The sequence below is a fragment of the Syzygium oleosum genome, unplaced genomic scaffold (assembly GCF_021117445.2).
Source record: "Syzygium oleosum isolate NSW1041296 unplaced genomic scaffold, Sole_v2.1 Sole_v2.04, whole genome shotgun sequence".
Taxonomy (NCBI): domain Eukaryota; kingdom Viridiplantae; phylum Streptophyta; class Magnoliopsida; order Myrtales; family Myrtaceae; genus Syzygium; species Syzygium oleosum.
Window position 1 is genome coordinate 6198513 of NW_026607488.1, and position 16833 is coordinate 6215345.

Below are 16833 nucleotides of genomic sequence, written 5' to 3' on the forward strand. Positions count from 1 at the left end.
ATCAACAGCAAAAGGGTAGATCAGAAATATTAATTAATCACAAGTTGGGGCCGACTTGAGAGACTTTCTCTTGAAGCGACACCCTATCTTGTTAGGTGTTATCCAGAAAACTGTTCTCAAGATCATGCAATCGGTGACAGGTGAGAATCCCCACAAAACATTAAGAAAATGCTAATGTGGGGGGCCTGTTTTGGCCCATTGATGTCTCAAAAATATCTGGGGAGATAAAAAAAAAGTGTTATTTGGTTCTTTTTCAAGCAATAAAATGTTTTCTATCCACAAATAAAAAAGGTAGATACAGTACAGCAGTCATTGATGTATATAGACAATGCATCCATGAATTATTCTTATCAAGAAGCAAAGCGATATGACAATCCAGTGTGATACAACTAAGAATACTTAATAACCACTTCCCATCTCAAGCTCTGCGGCATAAAGAGATAGAAACTGGGACTGATGCTGAAACAACTCCTTTTTCTGTCTTATATGTAGCCATATTTTGCTTGCTATACTAAAACTGATTTACAAAATCCATATACTAGATAATATAATAGACTTTTAAGGGGTCTTAAGCACGACTCACTTACTTAAATGCTACGTCTAGAAGTATGAAATACATAATTGGTTTGCTAAGTTATATGACAGACTTGACATTTAGACAAATGAGCCACATTCAACACTTAATAAGAGTCCGTTGCATCTTAGTATACCGATTTTAAATACCAATCTTGAAATACCAAACTTTACTTTGGCTTGGTTTGACCACTCCAACTGAAGGTGAGTAGTACAGTAATGGACTGGATCGACTAAGAAAGCAAAATTTGTGCAAATACAATCTAAGAAAGAGTAAGAAATGATTGGATCTGCTAATCTCCCGACCTCTATATTCCACTTGAGGAAAGGTTATACAAAGTTTTCCAAGCTTGCTCATGAATAGGGGGAAATTACCAAAAAATTTCTAAACCTATTGTACTTGTGCCAATTCAGTCTTAAACCTTTCAATTTGGTCATTTTAGTTATAAACCTTTTAACAATTTGCCAATGTAGTCCATCCGGCTAATTTTGGCTAGAAATTATTGATGTAGATGCCGGCCATCCTATGTGGCACAACCAGCACTAACATGGACAATTTTTGCAGTTTTTAAAATGTTGTTTGAATTTTTTTATATTTTTTTTTCTTTTTCTTTTTCCCTTCTTCCTCTGCCGATCGTCGGGCCTCTTGGATGGCCAGCGAGGCTGTCCCTCGCATGGGCGAGGTTGCCCGAAGTTGGCGAGGCCGACCTTCGCCGGCCTTTGGCGAGGGGCGGCCTTTGTCAAGCCTTGCCTAAAGCTCACGAGGTCGACCCTCGTTGGCCTCTAGTGATCTGACGAGGTCGACCCTTGCCGGCTCTTGCCTGTGGTCGGTTGCTGGCCATCGCGGAGGCTGGCGACCGTGGGAGGAAGAAGGAAAAGAAAAGAATAAAAAAACAAAAAATTCAAAAAAATTCGATAAATATTTTGAAGAAATTGTAAAAATTGTTCACATAAACGATTTCAAACCAAAATTGGCTAAATTGAAAGTTTAGTATTGAATTGGCATAAATGCAATATGTTTATGATTTTTTTGGTAATTATCCCTTAGCGTAGGCAAGTAAACTAGCACTTACGGCTAGTCATGGCCACGGTTCGGAACCGACCAGTTCCGGTTCGTGGCCATGTGTGAACCGAAACCGGAACCACCCTTAGCGGTTTCGGTTCCGGTTCGTAATTTAAAATTTTTAAAAATAAATTATGAAATAAAAAAATAATGAATTATAAAATTATGAAATAATAAATTATTCAATATAAATTATAATCAAAATGTAAATTGTAGGGGTGATTGGTTCCCGGTTCGGTCCGGTTCCGCTCGGAACCGGGAACCGAACCGGTAATACCAGTCCCTTAATTTTAGAACTAAGAACCGGACCGGCAAATCATAGAACCGGGAACCGGACCATTGGCCCAGTCCGGTTCTAGGCAGTCCAATGGAACCCTTTGCTCTTAACTAGCAAAGGATCGTAGCCACAAAAGGCATACAACTTTACATGCTCATAGCTTGGCTTGGATTTTATACACAACCCCTTTGATGGTCTCTTCATTCCCATTCGATGTGGGACTCTTGGCATTTGCATGAAGACAAGCTAAGAGTCTCACATTGAAGGTGTTCAAGGCAAGCCGAGAGTCCCATATTGAACGGGAACGAAGAGGCATTAGAATCATTGTGTATAAAACCCAAGCCAAGCCTTGTAATTAGTTCAATACACCCAAGCCAAGCATTGTAATTAGTGATCAATGCACTTACAATGCATGGCAATTAGAGTTCAAATTGTTTTATAAAAAAAAAATTAAATAATGAATTTTTTAAAATTTTATTATTATTATTTTTTTAAAATAATTTGGAACCGGAACCGGAACCGGCGGTTCCGGGCCGGTTCCAAAATTGTTGGAACCGGAACTGGGCCCATAGGCCATGGGCCGGTTCCGGTTCCGAACCGCGGGCCCGGTCAACGGGCCAGGCCCGGGTTTGATCGGGCCTGTTCCAGGCCAAAACCGGCCCATGGCCATGACTACTTACGGCCACTCTTTGGTCAAGGAAGAATCGTGCTTAAAAGTGCTTGATGGACAGAGTAAAAACTTGAAAAACTAGTTCATTTGAAGGGCTTACCACTTTTCAATGAGATGCCCTCATGAATACAATCCGTAGGAGTCCAACCGGCTGGCTAGGAATAGGAAATTCCTATTTCTCAACCTTACCATACAAGAGGGGAGACCCCATTCCAGAAGCCCCGTTACAGTCTTATTCAAAAGGATATTCTTCCTATCAGAACAATTAAACAATTTTGTGAGCAAAAAAAAATGCTACAATTAGAAACCGCATTGTTGAAGCATGAGAAGTAGAAGAGACATTTCAAGGCTAAGGGCCTGTTTGGCAGCTTGCCAAATAGTAACTGATTCTGTTTTTTTGTTCCTAGAATCAGTTTGGGAACAGAAATCCGTTTGTTAAATTTTTTGTGCCCAGAATCAGTTTTGGAACAGAATCAAGAATAAAAAAAAAGTAGATTCTTGATTCTGGAACAATTTTTCCGAAACTGATTCTTCTTGGTTTTTTTCTTTTTTTTTTTGGTTTGTTGTTGTTCTTCGGCCCCGCCACCCACCGGCGACCGGCCGCCGGCCACAGGCTAGGGCCGGCGAGGGTGGCTCGCCGTCGCAACGGCAAGGCCTCGCCCTGGCTGGGCGAGGCCGACCTCGCCGCCGCCACCCAGGTCCGTCGCCTGGGTGGTAACGGCGAGGCTGGCCTCGCCTTGGCTGGGCGAGGCTCGACCTCACCGTCGCTAGGGTTGGCGACGGCGAGGGCGGCGACGAGGGCAACGACGCCCTCACCGGCCTTGGCCTATGGCCGATTGCCGGCGCCGGCGGCCGGCCATGGCCAAGAAAGGAAGGGGAAAGAAAGAAAAAAAAAAGAAAAAAAAAGAAAGAAATATTAAAAAATTCAAAATATTATTAATAAAAAGAAATTTTTTGTAGTTACCAAACACATTTATGTTCTTTTTCTATTCTAAGAACATAAATTTTAAACAGTTATCAAACGCCTTCAAATACTTAGAAATTATTTCCGGGCACGGAATAAAAAAGAATCATTTCTGCTCAGAATCTGATTCTGGACACAGAATAGTTGCCATGCGCAGCCTAAGTCGTTGATTATATCCTATCAGTAAGTAGACCAACCCATCTTGAATCCACATGAAACTTTCCAACGATCGAGAGATATCGAGCAGAAACTCCATTTATTTTGATTCGATATAACTTGTAAAATCCTTTAAGCCTTCTGTTGCGCACTTTGACAGTAGGTCGGGATCCCAGGAGCTGCTTATCTTGAACATCCGGAGCATACCTAGTTCATAGAGATCTCTCTGCCTCATCGTTGTGATCTGGACAAGGAACTCAAACTCCCTGTAGACATCTTCAATGCGACCGTTACACCTCTTTTATACTCCAAAGGCCTCCGAAAGTTGCAGAATCGATTCACTTGGATGTCTGGAGCGACTGAGGCAACTCTTCCAATATTATCTCTCAAGAGTTGGAATTAGCTCCAGTTGATGCTATGTGAAATGATACTGCTTATACATTGAAAGCTGACAATTTTTTAGCCTAAAAAAATGTTTCCTTCACCTGGTGATATACCATTTCTGATTTCTCATTCTACTTTCTAGCACTGAAACGTGATATAAGCAGAATGGCCTTGTAAGTTCAAAAGACCATGCACACTATAGCTGTGTAATTCTGCTCAATGCATCAACTGTCAGTTGTATAATCAACTAGTTGTGCTTGAATTTGTGAAAGCACTTGGTACACACTGTTGAGAAGAACACCACCTCTCTCTCTCTCTCTCTCTCTCTCTCTCTCTCTCTCTCTCTCTCTCTCTCTCTCTCTCTCTCTCAGGATTTGCCCACATATTTCCAGAAAAATCCAGCCTTATCCTCTCTCTCTCTCTCTCTCTCTCTCTCTCTCTCTCTCTCTCTCTCTCTCTCTCTCTCTCCATTTTTCTAGAATTTTCTTCATCATTCCCAGTCCAGCCTTCTCTAGGATGCTCTATCCTTTATTGAGCAAGTTGCTGTATAAAACAATAATAGAAGTGTGTACAAAATTGGCAAAGTCGGTGAATGCACAGACTCTGCAGGCTATATAAAGGAGCAAGTGCTCCTTGTGCGTGTGTGTAGGAAAGGTAGTGCAGTGTTCTGCAGAGGTGTGTAAGTGCAAGAGAGTGTGGTGTTGTGGTGTTGTGAGCTAAGTAGCACAGACATTGACACGTAACACATCATTTTTAAAAAAATAAAAAATTTCAACATGTTGGGACACGATGTATATTAAATATATATATTTATATATATATATGATAAATTATCATTTTTATGATTATTTCAATCAAATTAATTTGATTCAAATCTAGAAATAAATAAATAATAAAAAAAGCCTAGAATGAATTTACACTAAAAACATTAATCCACCATTTGTTAATATCATTCATTGTTTCGAATTGACAAATTCAACTACATTCCATTCCAATAATCTATAACACGTGGAGAAAAAAAAACAAGCAATCCACTCCCAGTCTCAAGAAAAGTGGAATGCAACGTCCGATCAATCTACTTCAAAAAATCATAAAGCACTCGTTCAATAGAAACTGAAGCTCTACACTAATTGACGAACTTCCAATGTCCAACGGACTACCCACGAAATTAGCCTCAAATAATCGAGTAATCAACAATAATTAAGGAGATTCTCGAAGCCTATCGGTATCGCAGTCGGCCCAGGGGAAGTTTCCGGGATCGGAAGAAGACGAAGAAGCTCTCACTGGCAACTGGAGGGTGCGAGAGGGCCGAAGCGAATTGTGACGGAGAAATGGGAGTTTCCGGATGGAAGGAAGGACTTTGTCGGTGCGAGAGTTGGACAGGAACGAAGAGAAAGTCGTGAAGCACAAAGCCGTTGATTAACTAGGTAACACCAATCGACTGCGAGAGCAAGGCCGAGTCGTGACACTTGTGCGTCTTAGCGAGACTGCAAGAGGGAGGCGAGGTTGACTATGAGGGAGGGCCGGAGGTGAGGCATGACAGAGTTGAAGGCGTGGAGTGAGGGAGGGCCAGAGGCGAGGCATGACAAAGTTGAAGGCGCTGAGTGAGGGTAGGCCGGAGGCGAGGCACGATAGAGTTGAAGGCGTGGAGTGAGGGTGGGCCGGAGGCCAGGCACGAAAAAATACTAGGGTTTATTCTTTCTCCCTTTTTTCTTCTTCTTTTTTTTTTGATAGATTTACATTTTGACTCCTAATTTATTGAAAATGTTTAAAATTGACCCCATGCGTGTCGGGATGCTGGACTTACGTGTCACTGGCGTGTCTGGAGCGTTGACCATGTGTCGGTGTTCGACACGCGTCCGATACCAGAGTATTCGTGCTTCTTAGATTGTGAGTGACGTGAGCAAGACTGAGTCCCAAGTGTGAGAAGTGAGTGTATTAAAGTGAGATGTATGTGAGTGAAGTGAGAGACTCGTGAGTGAGTGTAAAGCAAGTGTGTGCATTTGTAATAAACATTTTATATAATAAAGTTCAACAGTGGTATGCTGTGCAACTCAACAATTGGAATTAGAGCCCAAGAGCCGGGGACCGTTAAGAGCAAGGCCATCGAGGACTGTGAACCCAGCGATTCAGAGCGTGGTATGCGAAGATATTGCTCAGGGACCATTGTACGTGAGCAGGCGGTCAAGGACTGGAGTGCGCTGAAATTCTACCAGTACACGGTCAGGGACTATCATCGATTGGTCTGGGAAGCTTACTCGGTGTAGTGCCGGGCATTATAGCCAAGTCATGATGGCAAATTTCTCAAGTTCGGTGAACGGTATCAAGAAGCTCAATAGCTTGGGGTACCTGCATGCGGTATTACTTGCTAGGTCAAGACTTGTGGGATATCGGCGGCGGCGGCAACACCACACCACCCACGAACGATGGCGAGTTGAAAAAATGAAACATCCAAGTAGGTAAGACTTTCCATGTCCTTGCTATAACCATTGAAAATGAGTTGTTACAGCACATCAAGAGTGAGAAGACCCCAAAGGAGGCATGGGACAACTTGGCGGCTTTGTTCGCGAGGACGAACGATGCCAAGTGAATGAGCTGTTGTCAGTGTCACAACAAAATACGACGGAGAGTCAATACTTTTCAAAAGTTAAATATATTTGTGAAGAAATTTCAAAGTTAAATCCTCATAATGCCATATCTGAGACAAGAATGAGAAGAATTATTATTCACGGGCTATGGCCAGAGTACAACGGTATTGTTACTGTCACACCCCAAAAACAACTAGAAAAGGGGGATGACACGGCCATCCTTCCACACGAAGGACGCAGCCACGACAATAACCAACAACCTGTTATCAACATATATATCTCAAACCACATATATATCAGATAAACCAACGGGTTAGTTACATCATCAGAGTTTCTATAATCCACCAAAAGAACATGTACATCAAGAACTCAGCCAACCCGACGAACTATCAACAACCTTACAAACAACTCCAAAAAATCATACCCAAAAATCTAACTCCCAAACGTCCCCGCGATAGCGCTCTCGTACTAACGGCCGCTAGCCGAGGAACCTGAAAAGATTGGGAAAGAGAGGGATGAGCAACCACAGCTCAGTGAATAGTACATCTCTTCTAAGTAGATCGAGCAATCACTATGCATGTGTACAAAGCAATACCGGAACTTCGTAAGTCAAACCCAAGGTTTAAAATACATATAGAATCACATAAGAGTTATTTCATTTCATCAAAACTTTGTACAAGTCACAAATACACATTTAAATCCACCATCACAATTCAAACTATCAATGGTTAAGTCCATTGATCAATCTCTATACAAACCACGTCAATGGTCCATTCCATTGACTAATCTCAAATCACACATCAATGGTCTATTCCATTGATGAATCTCATATCATATCAAACGTCGATGGTCCATTCCATCGACCAATCTATTGCTCAATATCTAACTATGGTCACGACACAAAGCCTTGTGACAAGGCTACCAAGATTCCCCCCTTGGCAAGGTCTCCACCTACAAAGCCGGTGGCTCGGCCCAGAAGGATATCCTAAACCCGGTATGCATACCCCAAAACCCCTCAATGGGTTCACAGTCATATTGAGCATCAAACAATCATCATCCAATATCAGAATTCCAATCCATAATACATTTCACAAACCAAACAAATAACTTTCTCACAATACGGCTCATCCGCCAGAAATACATATCGTAGAGCATTTCTTGAATAATTTCCGAACTCATTTCATAAACTAGTTCATAACACAATATACAAATGTATCCTTTCATAATACATTTCCAAAAACGATTCCCAAATCATTCTCAAATACTAAAAAGTAGTAAATGCTCGATCCCAATTTATGCAGCAAAATGCTCTTTCAAGTTCAACATATATATTTATATCGAATCATAATTCTTTCGAGATATGATTTTTATAAAACCAAAGAAGAGATAGTACTACTCACCTTGAAAAGCTGAAAACTAACCTATAGCGGTTTCTCGAGCCGACGCACTCGAATACCTAACAATAAGCCGAAAAACGGTATCAAAACCGAGTAAAATGATACTTCAACTACGATTCGGCTCAACTAAGCTTAGACGCTAATATAACGACTAAAAGACGCCCCCAAATCATTCGTCCAAAGCGATTATCCAAATTCGTCCACGATGCGAAATTTGAGCGCGAAACTTAATTGCGCCATAACTTTCTCCACTAAACTCCGTTCTAAGCGAACTTATAGTCAAGAGAAAGCTTATTCAGAGCATTACAGGAACCCCAACTTGGTAGCCCCAAAATCGAGCCGAAAACCGACGAAAATCGGCCTAAAAACCACTGTTCGCGCACTGTTCATTGCGCGTACTCAACTTCAAAAATTCATATCCAGCAAACCGTAAGTCCAAATCAGGTTCCGTAAAATCCCACGGCTCCGCAATACTGTAAACTACCAATTCTATAAAAATACGCAGCTGAACGACTCAAAAATCAGACTTCGCCGCTTGAATTTCCCAAAATTCCGAATTTAAACCCTAAATCGGAAAACTTCTCCGATCAAACGAACGAGGGGCGTGAGTGCTTACCGAACGTTGAAATACGAAGTTGATCCGAGCTGGCGAGGCTCCGATGACGTGAGCCTTTCCTTTTTCTTCTTCTTCCTTTCCTTTCCCTTTCTCTCTTTTTCTTTCTTCTCCTTTCTCTCTGTCTCAGCCGAGCCAGCTCTCGGCTTAAATGAGAAAATTAGAGTGTTACTGTAGCAACTTTTGACTTTCTGACTTTTTGATATTTTTTTTTTTTGCAAATACCCGAATATTACAGTTACGGCCACCGGTGTATTGGTAAATGAGCCAACTCTGATCGAGTTGGAGAATATATTGGCCAACCAAGAGGCTTTAGATAGACAAATGTCTAAGGTCTCGATTAAGGAAGACGAAAGTGCTCTCTTTAGTAATAAAAGAGGGTTCAAGGGTCAGAGGAGAAATGTTGCAGGCATTAGAGATGGCAAACAGAGGAAAAGTCATGGAGACTGGCGGAGGCAACCAGAAGGGAAGAGTTACTGGCCAGGGGAGCTCGTCGAGATTGTGATGAGGATGACGATGAAGACGAGAGCAACAAAAGGTATAGTAAACGGTGCTATGTCTGCGGCAAGGTACGACACATTGCTAGTGTTTGTTGGTTCAAGCGGGAAGAAGGAAATGTCGAAACTTCCTTCAAGAAGGAGATTGAAAGCGAAGAAGAATGGGACTTCCAGGCGCCTGTTGCAGCGAAGGAATGAGAAGAGCTCGTAACTACTTGTATAATTGGGTCATATGATTCAACAGCTCTTGTCACGTCCTGAGAGAAAAGCAAGCCAGGGGTGAACCTGAAGAAGCAACTAACAACGCCAACAAGCAATCGTGAGAAGGAATCGCAAGAGATGCAAGAAATGATGAAGAAGTTGAAAATTGAGAAGGCGAGGTTGGAAAAGATGTTGAAGAAGAAGGATGTAATGCTGAGACAAAAAGACAAGGAGCTCAAGGCCAAAGAAAGAGAGCTCGAGAAGTTCCGACGTGAGTTCAAGAAGCTGCAGAAGCTTAAGGAACTCAAGCTTTGCTATAACGTTCCCAATTGGTCATACTGGGAGAGACAAGGAACCCCTGGAGGAGAAAGGCAACGTTTCTCTAAGAAAAGCATACCATCTCCACCTTACATCATGAGGTGCAAGAATCGACGGAAAGGTACTGAAAGAAGATAGCGTAGAGTGTAGGGGTTATAGTGTGCTGTGTAGTGTGTGCAGTGAGTGACGTGAGAGAGTGTGTTGGGTGTGTGGTGTGTAGTGTGAGAGTGGTGTGGCGTGAGAGTAGAGAGTCCGTTGTGTGAGTGGTGTAAATTGAGTGTTCTTGGAGAGTCTTATTTTAGTTGGGATATCCATTTGAATTCAACAATTGGTATCAGATTTATTCTGGGCAACTCAACACACAGGAGGAAAAACTGTGATCATACTTTCTCTGCAGAAAAATTCCCGAGGAGCTACAACTTGCTGCTACCTTGGACCCGAAAGCTGAACCGCCGCAAGATTCGCGTGACTATTGTCGTTTGGCTTGAAAAAGCTTGGAAAGAGTCGAGGACTTCGTGGGGAGGAAGTCAGCGGCTGAGGAACCCGACAGACACCTTCAAGCATTTGGACGACTTCGAACATCGACGGTCTTAGGTTCATATCTTCTTGTATGCACCACGACGCAACTTTAATAGCAATACAAACCGCCTCGTCTCTTTCATCTATCTCAAGACCTGGATCAAGTATCTCTCTCAGCTTCCCTTCTTCCATCATCTTGAAAGCATAGAGGGGGAAATAGGTTTTCTCCGATGTTTCTTTAGGGTTGTAGTTCCTTCTTCTGCCGATTATCTCGAACAGAACCTTCCCGTAACTGTACACATCGCTCTTCTCAGAAATGGCACGGCCGGTTATCCATTCCGGTGCGAGATAACCTCTCGTGCCTCTGATTGTCGTAACAACACGGCTCTGCTCTCTTGTCATTAGCTTAGCCAATCCGAAATCTGAGACTTTGGCATGGAAGTTACCATCCAAAAGCACGTTTTCTGGCTTTATATCACAGTGAACAATCTTCACGTCACGACATGGGTTTCCAACTACAATTTCTCTCCTCTAGGCCGAATCTGGTTTGGGTGGGACCCGAATGTGCTGGAGATGAGCTTGCTTTATACTTCTGATCAACTTATTCATATGCAACTCAAGCTTCTAAATTTGCACAAATCCTGTTTGCTCTCTATTGTTTACGGGGAGCATACTTTTGTTCATCGGCGTCCGCTGTGGGCTGACCTCATTCGACTCTCTTCCTGCGACCTACCTTGGCTTGTTGCTGGGGATTTTAATGTTATCAAGGACCTACAGGATAGACTGGGAAGTACAACCCCGTGGATTCCAGTCTTTGAAGAGTTTGGGGATTGTCTCAACCAGGCCGGACTTGAGGACCTTCGATATATAGGCTGTCGATACACATGGACGCATTCTTCAGGGATTAATCGGAAAATGCGCAAGATTGATCGGGTGCTTATCAATGACTGTTGGCTTCAACATTTTTCCTTCTCTGAAGCAAATTTTCTTCCACCTGGAATATCTGATCACTCCCCAATGGTGATTAAGATTGAGCTTCCCAGTCCTTCAAACAAGCCTTTCAAGTTTTTTAACTTCTGGACTTCTCATCCAGCCTTTATGGAGATAGTTACCCAAGTTTGGGATACTCACTTTACTGGCACTCCTATGTATATTGTTTGCTGTAAGCTTAAGGCTCTCAAAGCGAAATTGAAACTTATGAACAGGTCTTCCTTCTCAAACATTTCCATCAGGACAGAGCAGGCTAGATTGAATCTTTATGCTGTTCAAACAGCCTTGGAGACAAATCCTTTTGATCAAAGTCTAACTGCAAGCGAAGTTACACTCTTGCGAACCTTCTCTGACTTGAGATCCCAAGAAGAATCTTTCTTTAGACAGAAGTCTAGAATCCGTTGGCTCAAGGAAGGAGACATGAACACCAAATATTTTCACCACTTTGTCAATAAAAGGAGACTCCATAATAGAATCCTAGCTGTTTCAACAGAGGAAGGTGTGCTAATCACCGAACCTCAGGAAGTCAGCAGCCATATTGTTTGCCACTTTCAGAGTTTATTAAATGGCGGTTCAGCACCGGTCCAACCTTCTGTCTCAGAGTTGGAGGTTCTCCTTGGACAAGTCTTAGACGAAAATCAGAGGACCAACATATCCCAGCCGATCACTGAGGAGGAAATTAAATCAAATCTCTTCTCGCTTGCTAAGGACAAAGCTCCTGGCCCCGATGGTTATAATGTTGAGTTCTTCAAACACACATGGGGGATCACTGGCCCATCTATTCTGATGGCTGTAAAGGACTTCTTTGAAACCGGTCGAATGCTTAAAGAGATTAACAACACCATCTTAACGTTGGTGCCGAAATCCTCCAATGCATCGGCCATGAGCGACTTCCGACCAATAGCATGCTGCAACACCTTATATAAATGCATCTCCAAAATTCTTGCTAGGCGCATTGCAAAGGTTATACCGACGCTGATTGGCTCTTCCCAAACAGCTTTTGTCAAAGGCCGCAGAATCAGCGACAACATCATGGTTGCACAAGAACTTTTTGCGGACTTTCACCATGAAGCATATCTACCTAAATGTGCCATTAAGGTGGATTTCCATAAAGCCTTTGACACGATTGATTGGAACTTTATTGAGAGGGTACTTACAGCCTTCAAATTCCCCGGTTTTTTCATTAACCTGGTTATGACATGCATCTCAACTACTAAATTTTCGGTCTCCATTAATGGAGAATTACATGGCCATTTTCCTAGTAACAGAGGGATTCGATAGGGCGATCCCCTATCGCCGTACATATTCATCCTAGCTATGGAAGCCTTCTCAGCTATTCTCAAGGCCAAAACTGACAGCCCACACTTCCATTGGTATTGGCGATGCAAGAATCCTCGCATATCCCATTTGTTTTTCGCAGATGATGTTCTTTTATTTTCTCAGGGGCACATGAGATCGATAGAGCTTATAAAGGAATCCATTGATTTGTTCTCAAACTGGTCTGGCTTAAGACCAAATCTCAACAAGAGCAATATGTACCTCTCGGGAGGAAACCCTGAACTCCATAGAGACCTTCTGCAATGCATCGGATTTCAACAAGGGTCTCTGCCCTTTCGATACTTAGGTGTACCTATTATTTCCTCTAGGCTTCGTAAAGAGGATTGCAAATTCTTGATTGAATCCATTACGGCGCGTGCCCGTTCTTGGACCCAAAGATTTCTATCTTTTGCTGGTCGAGTACAACTTATCCAATCAGTTTTGCATTCCATCCAAGTCTACTGGGCCACGATCTTCTCCCTTCCCAAATCGGTCTTGAATAGCATTGAGGCTATACTTCGACGTTTCCTCTGGAAAGGTCCTGGCTTAGACACGGGAGGTGCTAGGGTATCTTGGAATGCCGTTTGTCTCCCAAAAGAAGAAGGCGGCCTTGGAATACGAAAACTTGCTGAATACAATAGAGCCATGACTCTAAAGCACATATGGATCCTTTTCACGGATAAGGAATCTATGTGGTGCAAATGGATGCATTCAGTTTTTTTAAAGAAGAAAAACTTTTGGATTGTATCCAAACCCACCTTTTGCTCATGGACATGGAAGAAGATTCTTGATTTGAGAGTCCCAGCCCAGAACCTCTTCAGGTGGAAGATTGGCAATGGCCGGATGATTTCCTTTTGGTTTGACTCATGGCACACAAAGAGGGCCCCTCTACCTCCTTTTCGACAATTCGGATATATACCAATCTCGGATACCGCGTGACATATCGGTTCGGGATTTTTTCGACTCTACATGGCAGCCATCAGCAACTTTACACTCTATTTTGGACTGGATGGAAGTTCTTCCAACCTTTGAATATGACACTCCCGACAGCTTCATCTGGAGTCCTAACCCGTCCGAACCCTTCTCGGTCGCCCAGGCCTGGAATCATATAAGGAAGAAAGGCCATCCAGCCCCTTGGCAATCCTTTATATGGGACTCACATTTGGTCCCCCGACACTCCTTTCTATTATGGATTGTGTCATTAAATCGGCTTCCTACCCAGGTTTTTCTTATGCAAAATCGTCGGATTGAATCTGGCTTATGTGCCTTCTGTCGCACTACCCCGGATTCCATCAATCACCTCTTCTTCGAATGTTCCACTACCAGCAGGCTGGCCTCCTTTTGGGCAACCAAATGCCATTTGCCATGGCGCAACCGTCCGTGGCCGGAACTTATTTGTTGGGCAAATAGAGTTTGTGGAGGCACTTCCTTTACCCACCGACTTGCAAGGTATTCCTTCGGTGCCCTTTGCCATATCATATGGATTGAGCGGAACAACTCTCTCTTCAGGAACAAGACTATCTTCATTCCGGGAATACGCAAACACATTCTCAAGCTGGTGAAGGATAAAGCTTTATCTTCTGGGAAAATTGCTGATACACCTGCAAATAGAAGACTTCAAAGGAACTGGGAACTCTCTCCTACCATCTTTTCTTAGTTTGGTTGTGTAGTTCTCCGTCTTGTTCCTTGCTTAGTTGTTTGTAGGTCTTTTGGTTAGCCTTGTTGAGTGACCCCCCCCCCCCCCCCTCTCTTTCATTCGGGGCCCTGGGTTGTCTCTTGTGTCTTGTATAGTCCTTGCTGGACCTCTCTTGACCCTATCTGGACAGGTTATGTCCTAATAGGGTCAGGACTTGGTTTGAGCTTTAGCTTGTATTTGGTGTTTGAAAAGTTATATATACACTTACCTTTACCAAAAAAAAAACAATCTTCACGTCACAATCTTCGTGTAAGTAGGCCAGTCCTTTCGCAATTCCGATTGCAATTTTATATCTTGTTTCCCAATCTAACATGCCTTCCTTGTCTTTCTTAAAGATCCACTTATCGAGAGACCCATTTGCCATGTACTCATATGCTAGAAACCGGTGAGTTCCTTCCGCACAAAAGCCCTTTAGCCTGACCAAGTTGTGATGACGGATGCTTCCAATGCTGCATACTTCAGCTCGAAACTCTTTCTTTCCCTGACCGGTCTCGTCCCATCTGGTAGGACCCCTCGGTACACCGAGCCAAACCCGCCTTGCCCTAGCTTCATGGAAAAGTTATTAGTCGCATCTTGAAGCTCTTTATAGCTGAAACGAACTGGCATTCCTGATAAACTCTCGAGAAAGTTTTCTTCCTCCGAAGCCTCTTGAGGAGCTTCGGGTAATGTCGGCTTTGCCTTGGAATATTTGAATCCAGCATAAATCAGACCGAGAACAACGAAGAATGTGGAAACAGAAATTAGGACAACATATAACATATGTTTTTTGTTGCTTCCGCTGTCTTGAGAACTGCCGCCATTCGTACCACCACCGGTGAGCACCTTAATGTAAGAGACAAATCCAGAATTCTGATCAGAACCCTGCAAGGCCCCAATACTGTCAAACAAGTAACAATCTCCAGAACTATTCTGATAAAATAATGCGAGACATGAACAATTATTCAGGCAAGAGGTCTTGCATCCATTGAGATCAGCATTCAGCGAGGGTGAGACAAACCCAAGCGCAAAGTAGCCGATTCCCTCTCCCGCACTAACGAGATCGATTGACGCCTTTGAGTGATCGCAAGGAGAACCCAACCCCGTACTACAATTTGGATGAGAAGTGAGGACTGAGAGACACTGACACATGTTACCGGTATAACAGACTACATACGGGTCACAAGGCTCTGGCGTACTGCATGCATTACTGGGTATTTTCACGGGAGAATAATCAGGCGTTCCTCCACTGCCCAAGCTGGAGAATGAGATGATCCCGTCTTTTCCCAGGACGGCGATCCAAGTGGTGTTAGGTTTGCTATCATCCGAAAAGGGGAATTGCCACAGCAAAGTCCCGTTCTCATCGTAGAATCTCCATGAATTCGCAACCATCGTGGCCGAGACTACTTGACCACCGTTTTGGTTCTTCAGATGTCTGCTGTCCTTCCCCATCGACCAATATGGTTGAGGTGTTATATAACCAGCGGAAAGGATCATGTCGCCAGATTCAATCTCGAGAGTGTATGTCAAGTTCTTCAACCCAGGGCTCACGAGCCTCGTCCCTTGCGTGAAACCTTGGTTCGATAAGAGCGTATCGGTAGAATGGTCGAAACTCTGCCAAACGACTGTACTGTCCTTCCCGAGCAAAACCAGGTTTCCCGAATCCCGCAACTCTATCGCGGAAACTCCTCTGCCGCTGGTATTAGTTGACCACACCGTGCTTCCTGCTTTCTGTAGAAACGCATTGCCATTCTCATCGAAGTCAAAAGTATCAGAATTCGTAACCGGGTTGTCCCTATTTGCGGACCAGACTACGGTGCTGCTGCGGAAATGAACCACGGCTAACGAGTATAGAGGAGGACTGGAGGCCTGGACAAAGCCGAAGCCGAAAATCGAGCTGTTGGACAAAAGAAACACCCCGCCATCGCCGATTGAATCCATTTGAGACGCTAAGAATCCCGGGTATATCTTGTCTTTATCTGGAGCACCCTCCAATGAGATGCTGGATAGCAATACGAGACAGAGCCATAAATTTCCAGCAACAGCCATTGACCTTTGAACTCACTATAGTTCCACCTTCGATGATAAGATACAAGAACTTCAATTGCAGGAAACATATCGGTATACTCAAAGATTTAAATGCGGAGGCTAATCTACCCATCAGTATCATACATATTATCTTCTCTTTCATATGGCACCTAGTGATCAATGACTTAAACTCGAGACATATTCTCTACAAAACTAATGCAAAAAGGCAAGTTTTGCATCCAAATTTGAAGTATTATGTTTCCAAGTTTAAAGATGCAACCAATGAGGAAAGAACAATATGAAGAGACAGTTAAGGGTTCCCTCCAACTACAAATCCACAACTAGCGTCTTAATGAGAGATCCACTAGAAAAGCACAAAAAGAAAAGGGATATGTACACTAGAAGTCCTAAAACTTGTCACAAAAGTGCAATTGAGTCCTAACATTTTCAAAAAGTACAAACAAGTCCTAAAACTTGTCATGAAAGTGCATTTGAGTCCTAAAACTTTAAAAAAGTGTAAATAAGTTATAAAACTTGTCACGAAAGTGCAAATAAATCCTAAAACTTATTACAAAAGTGCAAACAAGTCCTAAAACTTTCAAAAAG

At 43.1% G+C, this 16833-nt stretch overlaps 1 pseudogene; it reads right to left on the reverse strand.

Annotated features, from left to right (window-relative positions):
* Positions 1-10062: 10062 nt before the first annotated feature.
* Positions 10063-16229, reverse strand: LOC115666740 (G-type lectin S-receptor-like serine/threonine-protein kinase SD2-5; annotated as a pseudogene).
* Positions 16230-16833: the final 604 nt, after the last annotated feature.